This window comes from Ranitomeya imitator, chromosome 3 (assembly GCF_032444005.1).
Source record: "Ranitomeya imitator isolate aRanImi1 chromosome 3, aRanImi1.pri, whole genome shotgun sequence".
Taxonomy (NCBI): Eukaryota; Metazoa; Chordata; class Amphibia; order Anura; family Dendrobatidae; genus Ranitomeya; species Ranitomeya imitator.
In genome coordinates, this window is record NC_091284.1 from 209,739,335 (window position 1) to 209,759,484 (window position 20,150).

General features: G+C 46.5%; 1 protein-coding gene across 2 annotated transcripts in view; it reads right to left on the bottom strand.

Moving 5' to 3' along the window:
• PTPN22 (protein tyrosine phosphatase non-receptor type 22) overlaps positions 1 to 20,150 on the bottom strand; it is a 156,893-nt gene that overhangs the window by 84,789 nt on the left and 51,954 nt on the right. The gene's annotated exons all lie outside the window — the stretch shown is intronic.

The following is a 20,150-nucleotide window of genomic DNA, read 5'->3' on the forward strand; positions in this document are numbered from 1 at the left end:
TATATGTATAACCATTGTGTATACAGAATATTGTCCAGTGTGCACTTAAGGAGATTAAATATATAATTTAACCTTGAACTGCTCTTTTATCTCGATCCACCAATCTACATGTCCGTTTTGAGGTTTAACTTTTCATGCTACCGGGGCTGGTTTATGGCTGGTTAATGGGCCAGGCTTAAATCTAACCAGGAACTGGTGACAGTTCTACTGGGCTGTTTCACTGGTGCTAGTGAAAGAAGCCTCTCAACATGTCAGGTTTGTGAGTGAGTGCGGTTCCAAATCAGTGACTGCATGCGCCACATCCACTCATTCCCTGTGCCTCCCTGGGACTGTCGAGGTGTCTGTGTAAAACTGTGCCCAGCTGACCTTATGAGTCCCCAGGGGGTGCGGAACATCATGTTTCTGAAAGTGGGGAGACCACACTATGTGATCCTTCAGATATAATAATGATCACATGTGGTGGCCACGGTGGGATTCTGCATGATCTCTGCAGTGCAGTAGGCATGCAATTCCCCAACTCACAGGAGTGGACACACTGTATGCATACATATCCTGTAGTTTTGTGTACCTGGCGACCAGACATTGAGCAGTATCAGGCTGTGTTCTCATGATGTTTTTCATCCATGTTTAGCATTAATGTTGGCAAAGTATGCAATGTACACGCTTAAGTTAGCAATTCTCAGACAGAAGCCAAAAATAGTGTCCTTTTGACCTCCATCTGGCCATTATGTACATCAGTATATTTCTCACAAAAAGGTTTAGAATAGTGCAGTAGATAACTTTATATCACACCACAGTATCCTGTAAAGTACCTAAAGGTACCGTCACACATAACGATATCGTTAACGATATCGTTAACGATATCGTTGCTTTTTGTGACGTAGCAACGATATCATTAACGAAATCGTTATGTGTGACAGCGACCAACGATCAGGCCCCTGCTGGGAGATTGTTGGTTGCTGGTGAAAGTCCAGGACTTTTTTTCGTCGCTGGATCTCCCGCAGACATCGCTGAATCAGCGTGAGCCGGAAGCGTCAGCTTCCCTGCGTCCCCCAGTGTCAGCGCCGGCCGGCCGTAAAGCAAAGCACAGCGGTGACGTCACCACTCTGCTTTCCGGCAAGCGCGCTTACACAGAGCAGGGAAGCTGAGGCCGGGGACGCGACAGGAATGTAAGTATGTAGTGTTACTTTTACAATGGTAACCAGGGTAAACATCGGGTTACTAAGCGCGGCCCTGCGCTTAGTAACCCGCTGTTTACCCTGGTTACCCGGGGACTTCGGGATCGTTGGTCGCTGGAGAGCTGTCTGTGTGACAGCTCTCCAGCGACCAAACAGCGATGCTGCAGCGATCGGCATCGTTGTCTAGATCGCTGCAGCGTCGCTTAATGTGACGGTACCTTAAGTGTTTAACCATAATAACCCACGGATAAAAGATGCCGCTGTCATTAAACGTATGTGTCTGAAAGCTCCACTGATAAATAATTGCATGACAAAATCTGGCATATCTCAGCGGTGCGTAGACTCTATATATCCACTGTATACCTCACATCACCTGCTCTTTCATGTCAGTAGATTGCGCATACCGGAACGCTTCTTTGTGAACTATTTTATCACTTCCATGATCGTACCAAGTTACATTTACTATACCCAGCGTCGGACTGGAGTAGTTTGGGCCCACCAGAGAAAATCATTCTAACGGTTCACCATGCTTAAGGAGTACTAGCTGCAGAGTCTTCCCTTAGTTTCCATCTAGTTAAGCACCCTTATCGGCAGCAGATAATTTTGTGTAAACAAGACAAGTGCTGCCGAGAACAATGACATTCTATAAGCACAGAAAGATTTTATTATTTAGACATGTGCCACATACACACAATAGACACAACACATACACACCAGTCACACGCTAGGCACAGGATACATACACGTGACACACACATCAGTCACACGCTAGCCACATGACACACTCATATGCCATACAAACACCAGTCACACACTAGACACAGGATTAGAGATGAGCGGACCCCTAGATGTTCGGGTCTGGCCGAACAGTTAAAAATGAGTCCAGGTTCGGGTACCAGAATAGTACCTGGACCCCATTCACTTGAATGGGGGGCCCATACATCCAGTGTTTACCACTCTGTCACATGCAAGACAGAGCGGCAAACACTGCTTCTGATCGGCGGTAAAATCATTACCGCCAGTCAGACAGCTGATGTTCACATGCTGTCAAATGAAGCGAGCCCACAGCTGTGATCGGAGGTATAAAGTTTACCTCTGGTCACTGGCGTTGGCTAACCTCATCGAGGTTATGGCAAGTCACTGAGGCTGTGTTCCCAGCCAGGCCCCTGAACTGCCCCCTCATCATCCCTCCTTCTCCACACAGCCCCTCATCATGCCTCCTTCTCCACACAGCCCCTTCATCATCCCTCCTTCTCCACACAGCCCCCTCATTATCCCACCTTCTTCACACAGCTCATCATCTCTCCTCCACACAGCCCCCTCATCATCCCTCCTTCATCACACAGCCCCTCATCATCACTCCTTCTCCACACAGCCCCCTCATCATCCCTGCTTCTCCACAGCCCCTCATAATCCCTCCTTCTCCACACAGCCCCCTCATCATCTCTCCTTCTCCACACTGCCCCTCATCATCCCTCCTTCTCAATGCAGCCCCCTCATCATCCCTCCTTCATCACACAGCCCCTCATCATCTCTCCTTCTCCACATAGCCCCCTCGTCATCTCTCCTCCACACAGCCCCCTCATCATCCCTCCTTCATCACACAGCCTCTCATCATCACTCCTTCTCCACACAGTCCCTCATCATCCCTCCTTCTCCACACAGTCCCCTCATCATTCCTCCTTCTCCACACAGCCCCCTCATCATCCCTCCTTCTCCACACAGGCCCCTCATCATCCCTCCTTCTTCACACAGCCCCTCATCATCCCTCCTTCTCCACACAGCTCCTCATCATCTCTCCTTCTCCACACTGCCCCTCATCATCTCTCCTTCTCCACACAGCCCCTCATCATCCCTACTTCTCCACACAGCCCCTTTCAAGTTACATCAAATAAATACATCCTCTGACCACTCACACTGAATCCTTGGTCTTCATTCATTCATCTGTGCAAGGGTCCATTGTGCAGACCCTCATTCCTCTCCTCACACAGTTCCATAGTGCAGCCTCCTCAGTCCTCTACTCACAGGGCTCCAGCAGCCTCAGTCAGCACAGCGCTGCTTCCTGCTATCAGGTCACTGGTCTGATGGAGGCCCGCCCCTTCCGGTGACATCATGCCCTCAAAAAATCAACTCGTTCTATACTCTGTGTGTAGTGTCTCACAGCCTGTGGCTCTGTGCTGTGCGTGGCGCTGTGCGGGTTATTCTGTACCCGGTGCTAGCCGCCTGCACTGCTCAGCACCAAGTGATGTAAGGTGAGAGCTTTCTATCACCTGCTGCCGCCGCTTCTATTGATCTCATGAGCACTGCACAGCTGAGAGAGCGGCACCACAACATCAGTAGAAGCCGCAGCAGGTGATGAGAAAGCTCTCACCTCACATCACTTGTTACTGAGCAGTGCAGGTGGCCAGCACTGGGTATGGAATAACCCACTCACTGCTGGGTGCATGCAATCATAATGCACTAAAATACAGGACAGAGCAGGAGGGGGAGGGACCTCTGGGGGGCAGGCCCACCGGAGGATTCTCCAATCTCCCGGAGGGCCAGTCCGATCCTGACTATACCATATATGTTTGTAGACTAATAATGTTAAAAACCGAAAAAAGCAAAATAATATGACACATCAATTACACTTGGTTAACAGCCTATTTAACCCATTATGATTCTCCAAGTCTTTACGAGTTTGCAGATACCAAACATCTATGGGTTCGTTTTTATTTATGTGGTGAAAAAAAAAATCCAAAGCTAAAAAAAACAATGGCGAAATTTTTCGAAACCTCTAGTGTCTCCATTTTTTGGGACCTGGGACTGGGTGAGGTCTTATTTTTTGTGCTCTGAGCGTTTTCATTGATACCATTTTGTTGTAGATACGATGTTTGGATCCCCGTTATTGCCTTTAGTGCAATGTTGCAGCGGCTAAAAAAACATAATTCTGGAGTTTTCATTTTTACTTGTTACACCATTTACTTTAATTTAATTTATATTTTTATACATCAGACATTTCTGAATGCAGTGATACAAAATATGTTTTTTATTGTTTTATTTTGAAATGGGGCAAAAGGTTGTGATTTTAACCTTTATATATTTTTAAAATATTTTAAAAATATTTGTTTTCTACTTTTTACTTTCTTCAATAGACCCCTAGGAGACTTGAAGCTGCAATCATCTGATTGCTTGTGCTACACATAGCAGTGCTTCAGCTGATGCGGGGACACGACCTTTGACATACCTATACATCATAGGTCGTGAAAGGGTTAAACTGATTAACCCTATACATTACTGGTAAAAGAAGGAAATTGCCTAATGACAAGGAAACCTCAGCTTCAGGCCAGGTTCACACTATCAGTAGAGATGGACGAAGTTGCTCGGGTTCCCTCTTATTCGGCAAGCTGCAGAGGGAACCCAGCTTCCTGGATCACGCTGGCCAATCAGTTGATCAGCGCCACAGCTGCATGTGTCGCGGCTGTGTCACAGTCACGACCAGAGGCGTAGCTAGGGGTTCAGCTCAGGGGGGGCGAAAAATCTGAGTGGGCCCCTAACCAGTAGCCCTGATTGCAACTGAGGTGGCGCACTCTATTTGTGGTTATAGGAGAACCTCAGCAGATTACAGTGCTGTAACTGAAAAAATCTCTATACAAAAAACAATACTGATATTACCGCCATATGTTGACGTCATAATGGTAGATACCATATAATACTATATAAATAAAAATTATTATTATTATTATTATTATACCAGTGCTGCAGAATATACAAGAGTTTACAATACAGTTACAGACAATAACTTACAGGTGATGTTCTTTTTGATAATCATTCACTTTTACACCTTACTCAGACCAATATGACGACTTCTCCAGCCAGGACTCCTCTGCAGAGACAAAGACAAATTTGACCTCTTTCACATTTCCAGCCCAGTACCCATCTATCTCCAACCTGCACAAACTACTCAACCCAATACTGAGCCACTGCTGTTGCATGTGTCCCTACTATTGCTCCTGCTGTGTGATACAAAAGCAATGCTGCTCATATTGCCTCACATAATAATGCCATCATTGGGACATTTACAAAGTAGAATGTCTCTTTTGTGCCCTCACAGTAGCCCCCACACTGTATATAGGTCCCCATACTGTATGATGGCCCCCACAGTAGCCTTTAAACTGTACTGTATAATGGACTCCGCATTAGATCCCATGCTGTATAATGACCCTTACATTTCCTCACATGCTGTATAATGACCCCCGCATTAGCTCATCTGCTGTATAATGGCCTCCAAATTAGCTCTAACACTGTATGATGGGTCCCAAAAATAGCTAACATGCTGTATGCTGGCTCCACATTAGCTCCCATACTGTATAATGACCCCTGCATTAGCTCTCACGCTGTATAATGACCCCCGCATTAGCTCATCCGCTGTATAATGACCCCCGAATTAGCACTAACCCTGTATAATGGCCCCCGCTGTACCTCCCATGCCTTTGATTCTGGTCTCTGTCGGTCCCCCTATTTGTGGGCTACAACTTGCACAGTCCTGACGTATATCACAAAGGGCTAAATAGAAGAAAACAGAAACAGCCAGTGGGTGTGTATAGAGGCCAGCGTATGTGAATAGCTCCCTTAATGTACCCAGGTAACCCTAAAAGAAATACTATTGTCTGGACAAGACCCCAAAGAGGGGACCGGAAAGAAAGAGGAAATCAGAAGAGAGAGAGGTAAAATATTACTCATGTAAAGAAGAAAGTGCACCCCCTGGTAGGTCTTCTCTTTTATTCCCTTTTCTGCCTTTGGGGGGTCTTGATGTCCAGACTGAGTATACGTTCAGGGGTAGGGTTGAGTGAAACGGGTCGTTCATTTTCAAAAGTCGCCGACTTTTGGCAAAGTCGGGTTTCATGAAACCCGATCCGACCCCTGTGCGGGGTCGGCCATGCGGTACGCGACTTTCGCGCCAAAGTCGCGTTTCAATGACGCGAAAAGCGCCATTTCTCAGCCAATGAAGGTAAACGCAGAGTGTGGGCAGCGTGATGACATAGGTCCTGGTCCCCACCATCTTAGAGAAGGGCATTGCAGTGATTGGCTTGCTGTCTGCGGCGTCACAGGGGCTATAAAGGGGCGTTCCCGCCGACCGCCATGTTACTGCTGCTGATCTGAGCTTAGGGAGAGGTTGCTGCCGCTTCGTCAGAAGCAGGGATAGCGTTAGGCAGGGTCCATTAACCACCAAACCGCTTGTGCTGTAGCGATTTCCACTGCCCAACACCACCTTCGGTGTGCAGGGACAGTGGAAGCTACATTTTTTTTTTTTCCCTCAGCGCTGTAGCTCATTGGGCTGCCCTAGAAGGCTCCCTGATAGCTGCATTGCTGTGTGTACGCCGCTGTGCAAACCAACTGCTTTTTTCAAAGCACAAATCCTCTTGTTCCTTCCTTTCTGCACAGCTATCTTTTTTGTTTGTCCACACTTTTTATTTAATTTGTGCATCAGTCCACTCCTTATTGCTGCCTTCCATACCTGGCTGAGATTACTGCAGGGAGATAGTAATTGTTGGACACTCCCTGTTTTTTTTTTTTTTTTTTTTTTTTTTTTGTGGGAGATTAAGATTGACATTTCTGCTAGAGTGCCATCCCTGTGTGTGCCATCTCTCACTCAGTGGGCCATAGAAAGCCTATTTATTTTTTTGCTTGATTTGGGTTATAAAATCTACCTGAAAAAATCACTACATCAATCAGTGGGAGAAAAATATTGGCCTCAGGGCTTGTGTGCCACTCTTGACTCCTGTGTGTGCCATCTCTCAGTCAGTGGGCCATAGAAAGCCTATTTATTTTTTTGCTTGATTTTGGTTCTAAAATCTACCTGAAAAAATCACTACATCAATCAGTGGGAGAAAAATATTGGCCTCAGGGCTTGTGTGCCACTCCTGACTCCTGTGTGCATCATCACTCACTCAGTGGGCCATAGAAAGCCCATTTTTTTTTTTTTTTGCTTTATTTGGGTTCTAAATTCTACCTGAAAAAATCAATAAATCAATCAGTGGGAGATTAATATTGGCCTTTGGGCTTGTGTGCCAGTCCTAAGCGTGCCATCTCTCTCACAAATAGTGGGCCATAGAAAGCCTATTTATTTATTTTTTTTTGGTTTTATAAATTCTCCCTGGAAAAAAAAAGGGAGATTAATATTGGCCTTTGGGCTTGTGTGCCAGTCCTAAGCGTGCCATCTCTCTCTCTCTCAGATAGTGGGCCATAGAAAGCCTATTTATTATTTTTTTTATTGGGTTTATAAATTTTCCCTGAAAAAAAAAAAAAAGTGGGAGATTAATATTGGCCTCTGGGCTTGTGTGCCAGTCCTGAGCGTGCCATCTCTCTCACAAATAGTGGGCCATAGAAAGCCTATTTATTTTTTTGGTTGATTTGGGTTCTAAATTCTACCTGAAAAAATCAATAAATCAATCAGTGGGAGATAAATATTGGCCTCTGGGCTTGTGTGCCACTCCTGACTCCTGTGTGCGTCATCTCTCACTCAGTGGGCCATAGAAAGCCTATGTTTTGGTTTATTTGTTTTATAAATTCTCCCTGAAAAAAAAAAGGGAGATTAATATTGGCCTTTGGGCTTGTGTGCCAGTCCTAAGCGTGCCATCTCTCTCTCTCAGATAGTGGGCCATAGAAAGCCTATTTATTATTTTTTTATTGGGTTTATAAATTTTCCCTGAAAAAAAAAAAAAAGTGGGAGATTAATATTGGCCTCTGGGCTTGTGTGCCAGTCCTGAGCGTGCCATCTCTCTCACAAATAGTGGGCCATAGAAAGCCTATTTATTTTTTTGGTTGATTTGGGTTCTAAATTCTACCTGAAAAAATCAATAAATCAATCAGTGGGAGATAAATATTGGCCTCTGGGCTTGTGTGCCACTCCTGACTCCTGTGTGCGTCATCTCTCACTCAGTGGGCCATAGAAAGCCTATTTTTTGTTTTGTTTTATAAATTCTCCCTGAAAAAATCATTTTATTTTATTTGGTTTCTAAATTCTTCCTGAAAAAATCATTTTTTTTTATTATTTTTTTTTTCTAAAGTCTCCCTGGAAAAAAAAAAAAAAATCAAATCAGTGGGAGATTAATATTGCCCTTTCTGCTTGTGTGCCAGTCTTGACTCCTGGGTGTGCCATCTCTCTCTCTCTCCAATTGTGGGCCATAGAAAGCCTATTATTTTTTTTAGCTTGATTTGGGTTCCAAAATCTACCTGAAAAAACCACTACATCAATCATTGGGAGAACAATATTGGCCTCTGGGCTTGTGTGCCACTCCTGACTCCTGTGTGCGTCATCTCTCACTCCGTGGGCCATAGAAAGCCTATTTTTTCTTTTATTTGTTTTCTAAATTCTCCCTGAAAAATCATTTTATTTTATTTGGTTTCTAAATTCTTCCTGAAAATATCTTTTTTTTTTTATAATTTTTTTTTCTAAAGTCTCCCTGGCAAAAAAAAAAAATCAAATCAGTGGGAGATTAATATTGCCCTTTCTGCTTGTGTGCCAGTCTTGACTCCTGGGTGTGCCATCTCTCTCTCTCACTCTCTCTCTCCAATTGTGGGCCATAGAAAGCCTATTTTTTTTTTTAGCTTGATTTGGGTTCCAAAATCTACCTGAAAAAATCACTACATCAATCATTGGGAGAACAATATTGGCCTCTGGGCTTGTGTGCCACTCCTGACTCCTGTGTGCGTCATCTCTCACTCAGTGGGCCATAGAAAGCCTATTTTTTCTTTTATTTGTTTTCTAAATTCTCCCTGAAAAAATCATTTTATTTTATTTGGTTTCTAAATTCTTCCTGAAAAAAATCATTTTTTTTTATTATTTTTTTTTCTAAAGTCTCCCTGGAAAAAAAAAAAAAAATCAAATCAGTGGGAGATTAATATTGCCCTTTCTGCTTGTGTGCCAGTCTTGACTCCTGGGTGTGCCATCTCTCTCTCTCTCTCTCCAATTGTGGGCCATAGAAAGCCTATTATTTTTTTAGCTTGATTTGGGTTCCAAAATCTACCTGAAAAAATCACTACATCAATCAGTGGGAGATAAATATTGGCCTCTGGTTTTGTGTGCCACTCCTGACTCCTGTGTGCATCATCTCTCACTCAGTGGGCCATAGAAAGCCTTTTTTTGTTTTATTTGTTTCCTAAATTCTCCCTGAAAAAATCATTTTATTTTATTTGGTTTCTAAATTCTTCCTGAAAAAATCATTTTATTCTATTATTTTTTTTTCCTAAAGTCTCCCTGAAAAAAAAAAAAAAATCAAATCAGTGGGAGATTAATATTTACATTTGTGCTTCAGTGACAGTCCTGCGTGTGTGGCATCTCTCTCATTTGTTGCCACCAACAACAGAGTGTGTAACATTGTGCCTGATTTTCGTTGTGGTCTCACCTGTAAAGGGGTAGCTAAATCATACTGAAGTTATAGCTCACCGTGTAAGTTGTGTGACAGCAACAAATACCGTTAGTTTGGTTACGTTTTTAAAACAATGAGGAAGTCTGGTGGAAGAGGTCGTGGCCGGAGGCGTTCATTGTCAGCTGGTAATGAGGGTAGTGGTAGTGGTGGAGCATCAGCTGGTCGTGGGAAAAAAAATATTGCACCTAAGTCTGGAGCTGTGGAGCCAGGTTCGTCGTCTGGCTACACAAGGCCTCGAACGCTCCCTTTTCTGGGAGTAGGAAAACCGCTTTTAAAGCCGGAGCAGCAAGAGCAAGTTTTAGCTTATCTTGCTGACTCAGCCTCTAGCTCTTTTGCCTCCTCTCGTGAAACTGGTAAATGTCAAAGCAGCGCGTCGTTAGTGGATGTTCACGGTCAGGGACAAGTCGTTTCCTTGTCCTCTTCAGCAAAAACAACAACAGAGAAGAATGCAGCAGGCGACACAACGGGTTACTCCATGGAGCTCTTTACACATACCGTCCCTGGCTTAGAAAGTGAAGCAGTTAACAGTCCATGCCCATTACAAGTTGAATCTGACATGGAGTGCACTGATGCACAGCCACAGCCAGACTACTATGCTGGTCCTTTGACTCAGACCACAACATTGCCCTCGCAGGGTAATGATCAAGAATCAGACCCTGATGAGACTATGTTGCCCCATCACGAACGCTATACCACCGACCGACACGGTGACACAGACGAAGTTGCACACGAGCTACAAGAAGAGGTAATAGATGACCCAGTTCTTGACCCCGATTGGCAGCCATTGGGGGAACAGGGTGCAGGCGGCAGCAGTTCTGAAGCGGAGGAGGAGGGGCCGCAGCAGGCATCAACATCGCAACAGGTTCCATCTGCCGGGCCCGTATCTTGCCCAAAACGCGTGGCAAAGCCAAAACCTGTTGGAAGACAGCGTGGCCATCCGGTTAAAGCTCAGTCTGCAATGCCTGAAAAGGTATCCGATGCTAGAAAGAGTGCAGTCTGGCATTTTTTTAAACAACATCCAATTGATCAGCGCAAAGTCATCTGTCAAAAATGTTCAACTACCTTAAGCAGAGGACAGAATCTGAAAAGTCTCAATACAAGTTGCATGCATAGACATTTAACCACCATGCATTTGCAAGCCTGGACTAACTACCAAACGTCCCTTAAGGTTGTAGCACCCTCGGCCAATGAAGCTAGTCAGCAACGCAACATCCCTTCCGGCAGTGTAGGGCCACCATTTTCCGCACCACCTGCAGTATCTGTGCAGGTTTCTTTGCCAGGCCAAAGCAGTCAGGGTCAGGGAATCACCAGTTTCGTAGTAGGAAACACTGCATCTAGGGCACCGGTGGCAACAATACCATTTCCCACCGTCTCTCAGTCTGCCATGTCCACCGGCACCCCCGCTAGTTCCACGATCTCCAGCTCTCCAGTCCACCTCACCCTACATGAGACTATGGTTAGAAAAAGGAAGTACTTAGCCTCGCATCCGCGTACACAGGGTTTGAACACCCACATAGCTAGACTAATCTCGTTAGAGATGATGCCCTACCGGTTAGTTGAAAGCGAAGCTTTCAAAGCCCTGATGGACTACGCTGTACCACGCTACGAGCTACCCAGTCGACACTTTTTTTCCAGAAAAGCCATCCCAGCCCTCCAACAGCATGTTAAAGAGCGCATCGTCCATGCACTTAGGCAATCTGTGAGCACAAAGGTGCACCTGACAACAGATGCATGGACCAGTAGGCATGGCCAGGGACCTTACGTGTCCATCACGGCACACTGGGTGAATGTTGTGGATGCAGGGTCCACAGGGGACAGCAAGTTTGGGACAGTTCTGCCTAGCCCACGGTCTAGGAAACAGTTGGCTGTAGCCGTTCGCACCCCCTCCTCCTCCTCTTCGTCCTCCTGCAGAAGCGAGAGCTCGTCCACAGACTGCAGTCGCACAACCACTCCATCCGCAGCTTCCACTGTTGCACACCAGGTCTCCCATTATGGGGCAGCTACTGGCAAACGTCAGCAGGCTGTATTGGCTATGAAGTGTTTGGGCGACAACAGACACACCGCGGAAGTTCTGTCCGAGTTCTTGCAGAAAGAAACACAGTCGTGGCTGGGCACTGTAGATCTTGAGGCAGGCAAGGTAGTGAGTGATAACGGAAGGAATTTCATGGCTGCCATCTCCCTTTCCCAACTGAAACACATTCCTTGCCTGGCTCACACCTTAAACCTGGTGGTGCAGTGCTTCCTGAAAAGTTATCCGGGGTTATCCGACCTGCTCCTCAAAGTGCGTGGACTTTGCTCACATATCCGCCGTTCGCCCGTACACTCCAGCCGTATGCAGACCTATCAGCGTTCTTTGAACCTTCCCCAGCATCGCCTAATCATAGACGTTGCAACAAGGTGGAACTCAACACTGCACATGCTTCAGAGACTGTGCGAACAGAGGCGGGCTGTTATGTTTTTGTGGGAGGATACACATACACGGGCAGGCAGTAGGATGGCAGACATGGAGTTGTCAGGTGTGCATTGGTCGAAGATTCAAGACATGTGTCAAGTCCTTCAGTGTTTTGAGGAATGCACACGGCTGGTTAGTGCAGACAACGCCATAATAAGCATGAGCATCCCCCTAATGCGTCTGCTGATGCAAAGTTTGACGCACATAAAGGATCAGGCGTCTGCAGCTGAGGATGAGGAAAGCCTTGATGACAGTCAGCCATTGTCTGGCCAGGGCAGTGTACAGGACGAGTTAGCGGGCGAAGAGGAGGAGGAGGACGAGGAGGATGATGGGGATGATTATATTTTTAATGAGGAAGCTTTTCCGGGGCCACTGGAAATTGGTGGCGCGGCAAGGCCGGGTTCTGGTTTTTGGAGGGACACAAGTGACGTGGATTTGCCTGAAACTGCCCCTCAACCAAGCACAACCGCAGATTTGAGAACTGGAACTTTGGCCCACATGGCGGATTATGCCTTACGTATCCTCAAAAGGGACACACGCATAACTAAAATGATGAACGATGACGATTACTGGTTGGCCTGCCTCCTTGATCCTCGCTATAAAGGCAAATTGCAAAATATAATGCCACATGAGAACTTGGAACTAATATTAGCAACCAAACAATCAACTCTTGTTGACCGTTTGCTTCTGGCATTCCCTGCACACAGCGCCCGTGATTGTTCTCACACGAGCTGCAGGGGCCAGCAGACCAGAGGAGTTAGAGGGGCAGAAATCAGAAGTGGCGTTGGCCAGAGGGGTTTTCTGACCAGGTTGTGGAGTGATTTTGCTATGACCGCAGACAGGACAGGTACTGCAGCATCAATTCAAAGTGACAGGAGACAACATTTGTCCAGTATGGTTACAAACTATTTTTCATCCCTTATCGATGTTCTCCCTCAACCGTCATTCCCATTTGATTACTGGGCATCAAAATTAGACACCTGGCCAGAATTGGCAGAATATGCATTGCAGGAGCTTGCTTGCCCGGCAGCTAGTGTCCTATCAGAAAGAGTATTCAGTGCTGCAGGTTCAATACTAACAGAAAAAAGGACTCGTCTGGCTACCCAAAATGTAGATGATCTAACCTTCATTAAAATGAACCACAACTGGATTTCGAAATCTTTTGCCCCACCTTGCCCGGCTGACACCTAGCTTTCCTATGAAAAGGTCTTGCCTGTGGACTATTCTGAATGACTTTTCCAATCTCGTAATTTTCTGCACCTGATTGTCCAGCATACGACATGTTTACACCTCACTAAATGGCCAAACTCCCCACACGGGGCCGTGGTATCGACACTTGGCGCCAGCACCCGTGAGAGTGCTGTTTGTCTGAAGAGGTGGGTGTGCCCGCTTTTGGTCGACGGCACTGCCACTGGGTCCCTCCTAGTACAATAAAGTGTCTCTGGCGGTGGTGGTGCGCACCCAACGTCAGACACACCGTTGTAATATGAGGGGCCCTGGGCCTGTACCGCCAGCCACAAGACAGTCCCCCCCCCAGCTCAAACAGTGCTCTACCACTTGCAAAATGATCTCACAGCTCCACCAATGTTTAGTCTATGCGCTGACATCCTTCAATGCCTGCCACTGACAATACCATTGTATTGACATTTTTGTTATGTTAGGCCTTCGAAGCCTGTCTGCGGTCACTCCTTCCACTATGCCTCCACTGACCACACCACTGCTGCCCGTGTACCCCTGGAACCAATTTAAAATTGCCTACAGCCATGTGTTATTATTTTAGGCCTTCGATGCCTGTCTGCGGTCACTCCTTACAATATGCCTCCACTGACCACACCACTGCTGCCCGTGTACCCCTGGAACCAATTTAAAATTGCCTACAGCCAGCCCAATTTTTTTATTTTAGGCCTTCGATGCCTGTCTGCGGTCCGTTCTTTCTACTACTACTACACTGACCAGGCCACTGCTGCCCGTGTTCCCCTGGAACCAATTTAAAATTGCCTACAGCCATGTGTTATTATTTTAGGCCTTCGATGCCTGTCTGCGGTCACTCCTTCCACTAGGCCTCCACTGACCACACCACTGCTGCCCGTGTACCCCTGGAACCAATTTAAAATTGCCTACAGCCAGCCCAATTTTTTTTATTTTAGGCCTTCGATACCTGTCTGCGGTCCGTTCTTTCTACTACTACTACACTGACCAGGCCACTGCTGCCCGTGTACCCCTGGAACCAATTTAAAATTGCCTACAGCCATGTGTTATTATTTTAGGCCTTCGATGCCTGTCTGCGGTCACTCCTTCCACTAGGCCTCCACTGACCACACCACTGCTGCCCGTGTACCCCTGGAACCAATTTAAAATTGCCTACAGCCAGCCCAATTTTTTTATTTTAGGCCTTCGATGCCTGTCTGCGGTCCGTTCTTTGTACTACTACTACACTGACCAGGCCACTGCTGCCCGTGTTCCCCTGGAACCAATTTAAAATTGCCTACAGCCATGTGTTATTATTTTAGGCCTTCGATGCCTGTCTGCGGTCACTCCTTCCACTAGGCCTCCACTGACCACACCACTGCTGCCCGTGTACCCCTGGAACCAATTTAAAATTGCCTACAGCCAGCCCAATTTTTTTATTTTAGGCCTTCGATGCCTGTCTGCGGTCCGTTCTTTCTACTACTACTACACTGACCAGGCCACTGCTGCCCGTGTACCCCTGGAACCAATTTAAAATTGCCTACAGCCATGTGTTATTATTTTAGGCCTTCGATGCCTGTCTGCGGTCATTTCTTCCACTAGGCCTCCACTGACCACACCACTGCTGCCCGTGCACCCCTGGAACCTATTTATAATTGCATAGAGCATCCTTTTTTTAATAGTAGGCGTACAAAGTCTGTCTACGGTTCACTATTGAAATTGTCCTCCACTGCCCAGAGCACTGCAGCTTGTGTACCCCTGTAACTTTTTTCTGCTGCAGTGAGCCACATTTTTGGTTTGAGTCCTACTACCTGTGTCTGTCTGCGCCACTCAATTCAGCTGTGTTCCTTTGAAAAAAGCTGAGCGTCAATAGTCTTGTTTTCAGCCTCTAGGAATTTTAAAACTGCATTGGGTGTACAACTTTGGTAGGGCCTACTAACGGTGTCTGCCTCCCCAAGGTGTTCCCCAGGTTTCCTCTCCATTGCTTCAATCTTCATGCTCTCGTTTAGTAGTTGTTGGAAACTACGCTGCATTAGGCCTACAAATTGGGTATGGGGTGTAGAGAGATGGTGTGTTCCACTCCAAGGTGTTCCCCAGGTTTCCTCGCCATTGCTTCGATCTTCATGCTCTCGTTTAGTAGTTGTTGGAAACTACGCTGCATTAGGCCTACAAATTGGGTATGGGGTGTAGAGAGATGGTGTGTTCCACTCCAAGGTGTTCCCCAGGTTTCCTCGCCATTGCTTCGATCTTCATGCTCTCGTTTAGTAGTTGTTGGAAACTACGCTGCATTAGGCCTACAAATTGGGTATGGGGTGTAAAGAGATGGTGTGTTCCACTCCAAGGTGTTCTCCAGGTTGCCTTTCCTGAGCTTCGATCTTCATGCTCTCGTTTAGTAGTTGTTGGAAACTACGCTGCATTAGGCCTACAAATTGGGTATGGGGTGTAGAGAGATGGTGTGTCCCACTCCAAGGTGTTCCCCAGGTTTCCTCTCCATTGCTTCGATCTTCATGCTCTCGTTTAGTAGTTGTAGAAAACTACACTGCATTAGGCCTACAAATTGGGTATGGGGTGTAGAGAGATGGTGTGTTCCACTCCAAGGTGTTCTCCAGGTTGCCTTTCCTGAGCTTCGATCTTCATGCTCTCGTTTAGTAGTTGTTGGAAACTACGCTGCATTAGGCCTACAAATTGGGTATGGGGTGTAGAGAGATGGTGTGTTCCACTCCAAGGTGTTCTCCAGGTTGCCTTTCCTGAGCTTCGATCTTCATGCTCTCGTTTAGTAGTTGTTGGAAACTACGCTGCATTAGGCCTACAAATTGGGTATGGGGTGTAGAGAGATGGTGTGTTCCACTCCAAGGTGTTCTCCAGGTTGCCTTTCCTGAGCTTCGATCTTCATGCTCTCATTTAGTAGTTGTTGGAAACTACGCTGCATTAGGCCTACAAATTGGGTATGGGGTGTAGAGAGATGGTGTGTTCCACTCCAAGGTGTTCCCCAGGTTTCCTCGCCATTGCTTCGATCTTCATGCTCTCGTTTAGTAGTTGTTGGAAACTACGCTGCATTAGGCCTACAAATTGGGTATGGGGTGTAGAGAGATGGTGTGTTACACTCCAAGGTGTTCCCCAGGTTTCCTCTCCATTGCTTCAATCTTCATGCTCTCGTTTAGTAGTTGTTGGAAACTACGCTGCATTAGGCCTACAAATTGGGTATGGGGTGTAGAGAGATGGTGTGTTCCACTCCAAGGTGTTCCCCAGGTTTCCTCTCCATTGCTTCAATCTTCATGCTCTCGTTTAGTAGTTGTTGGAAACTACGCTGCATTAGGCCTACAAATTGGGTATGGGGTGTAGAGAGATGGTGTGTTCCACTCCAAGGTGTTCTCCAGGTTGCCTTTCCTGAGCTTCAATCTTCATGCTCTCGTTTAGTAGTTGTTGGAAACTACGCTGCATTAGGCCTACAAATTGGGTATGGGGTGTAGAGAGATGGTGTGTTACACTCCAAGGTGTTCCCCAGGTTTCATCTCCATTGTTTCAATCTTCATGCTCTCGTTTAGTAGTTGTTGGAAACTATGCTGCATTAGGCCTACAAATTGGGTATGGGGTGTAGAGAGATGGTGTGTTCCACTCCAAGGTGTTCCTCAGGTTTCCTCTCCATTGCTTCGATCTTCATGCTCTCGTTTAGTAGTTGTTGGAAACTACGCTGCATTAGGCCTACAAATTGGGTATGGGGTGTAGAGAGATGGTGTGTTACACTCCAAGGTGTTCCCCAGGTTTCCTCTCCATTGCTTCAATCTTCATGCTCTCGTTTAGTAGTTGTTGGAAACTACGCTGCATTAGGCCTACAAATTGGGTATGGGGTGTAGAGAGATGGTGTGTTCCACTCCAAGGTGTTCCCCAGGTTTCCTCTCCATTGCTTCAATCTTCATGCTCTCGTTTAGTAGTTGTTGGAAACTACGCTGCATTAGGCCTACAAATTGGGTATGGGGTGTAGAGAGATGGTGTGTTCCACTCCAAGGTGTTCCCCAGGTTTCCTCTCCATTGCTTCAATCTTCATGCTCTCGTTTAGTAGTTGTTGGAAACTACGCTGCATTAGGCCTACAAATTGGGTATGGGGTGTAGAGAGATGGTGTGTTCCACTCCAAGGTGTTCTCCAGGTTGCCTTTCCTGAGCTTCAATCTTCATGCTCTCGTTTAGTAGTTGTTGGAAACTACGCTGCATTAGGCCTACAAATTGGGTATGGGGTGTAGAGAGATGGTGTGTTACACTCCAAGGTGTTCCCCAGGTTTCCTCTCCATTGTTTCAATCTTCATGCTCTCGTTTAGTAGTTGTTGGAAACTATGCTGCATTAGGCCTACAAATTGGGTATGGGGTGTAGAGAGATGGTGTGTTCCACTCCAAGGTGTTCCTCAGGTTTCCTCTCCATTGCTTCGATCTTCATGCTCTCGTTTAGTAGTTGTAGAAAACTACACTGCATTAGGCCTACAAATTGGGTATGGGGTGTAGAGAGATGGTGTGTTCCACTCCAAGGTGTTCCCCAGGTTTCGTCCACATTGCTTCGGTCTTCCGACTCTCGTTTAGTAGTTGTAGAAAACTACACTGCATTAGGCCTACAAATTGGGTATGGGGTGTAGAGAGATGGTGTGTTACACTCCAAGGTGTTCTCCAGGTTGCCTTTCCTGAACTTCTATCTTCAGGCTCTCATTAAATTGTAGTTAAATGGAACAACTGCATTTGGCGTACTAGTTGGTTTGGGGCCTACTATCGGTGTCTGCCACTCCTTGCTGTTCTCCTGGTTTCCTGTCCTGAAATTCCATTTTCAGGCTCTTGTTAAGTAGTTGTTAATGTTAGACTGCATTTGGCCTACTACTTGGGTTGGGGCCTACTATCGGTGTCTGCCACTCCTTGCTGTTCTCCTCAACTGAACAAAGCTGGGCCGCCTGTTTACTACGGTTGCCAATTTTGAACTGCATGTCGACTACTTACTGATTTGGGCCTACTCTCTGTGTCAGCCTCTCATTCCAGTTGTCCTCCACTGCAATGCCCCCTGGTTAGTCCTGTGTTACCAATTTTGAACTGCATTTAGCCCACTTTATTCTTTGGGCCTATATCTGTGTTTCCTCCTCATCCTGCCCATTGCCCAGCCAGTGATAGATGAGTCTGCTGGTACATTGACCCATAACGCAAAATTCCCCGTGCACGCTACACAGCAAGATTGTGACCCTGCTGAAAGTCAGGTTCCTCTTCACGCATACCATACCACCTTACACGGGGACAAAGAGGAAGGTGCAGATGAAAGTGCAGGTTCCTTCATCAGGTGGGGGGAGGAATACTAGTTGGCGACGTCACTGTCACAGGGCCTTTCATAGTACGCAAAAATGTTGCTGCCGGTGGGAGGCGCCCCCGCCGTGCAAACACACCGCTGTACTTTGAGGGGCCCTGTGCCAGTGCCAATGCCAACGAGTGGGCCCCCCCTGCTTGCTCAGGATCACAGCACTTGCAAAGTTTAAATACTTACCTCTCCCTGCTCCACTGCCGTGACGTGGTCCAGATTTACTGGGCCCACTAATTACTTGAACCAGCCCTACCCCCCACAACTTTAGCCAAATGACCCCCAATTTCAAATGCCTTCCAATTATTATAAGGTAAATTACGATTGACAAGCTTCTTTAACAAGAATGGATGTTTTTGCCATTAAAATGGGCAGTGTAGGTGTTTTCCTGGCCTCCACTCACTGCCGACTATGCTCCCCCATTGACTTGCATTGGGTTTCGTGTTTCGGGCGATACCCGACTTTTCGCGATAATCGGCCGATTCCACTCGACTCGAGTTCTTAGTCGGGTTTCGCGAAACACGGCTCGACTCTAAAAAGGTCAAGGTCGCTCAACCCTATTCAGGGGTCTATAGGTGATCATCTACACGCACCTACTGACTGTTTGTATTTTCTTCTATTTGGCTCTTTATCATATATTCATCCTTAACTGTGTGGGGATTATTTTTTTTAATAAAAACTTATATAATTGGGTTTTCATGCTTGCCACCCTGGATTTACAATATGAGATGATAGGACCCTCACCCCGGCTACAGGACCAAGTCACAGGGTGTGTGTGTATAGATAGATAGATAGATAGATAGATAGATAGATAGATAGATAGATAGATAAATAAATAGATATGAGATAGATAGATAGATAGATAGATAGATAGATAGATAGATAATGGATAGATAGATAATGGATAGATGATAGATAGATAGATAGATAGATAGATAGATAATAGATAGATAATAGACAGACAGACAGATAGATAGATAGATAGATAGATAGATAGATAGATAGATAGATAGATAGATAGAGAGTGAGACTTTAAAGGGAACCTGTCACCCCGTTTTTTCAGATTGAGCTATAAATACTGTTAAATAGGGCCTGCGCTGTGCGTTACTATAGTGTATGTAGTGTACCCTGATTCCCCATGTATGCTGAGAAATACATTACCAAAGTCGCCGTTTTCGCCTGTCAATCAGGCTGGTCTGGTCAGGTGGGCGTGTTCACAGCGCTCTTTTCTTCTCCAGCTTTCCGTTGGTGGCGTAGTGGTGTGCGCATGTCCAAGGTCCGAATTCCCTGCGCCCACGTGAAGACACAGCGCGCGATCTGCGCTGTAATCCCTTGCATCGGTGGGGGCGGCCATCTTCCTGGGGCCGCGCGTGCGCAGATGGAGTGCTCTGCTGCACGGGGCTTCAGGAAAATGGCCGCGGGATGCCGCGCGTGCGCATTAGAGATCGCGGCGGCCATTTTCCCAAAGCCGAGTTTGCATCTCGGCTTTGGAAAAATGGCCGCCGCGATCTCTAATGCGCACGCGCGGCATCCCGCGGCCATTTTCCTGAAGCCCCGTGCAGCAGAGCACTCCATCTGCGCACGCGCGGCCCCAGGAAGAT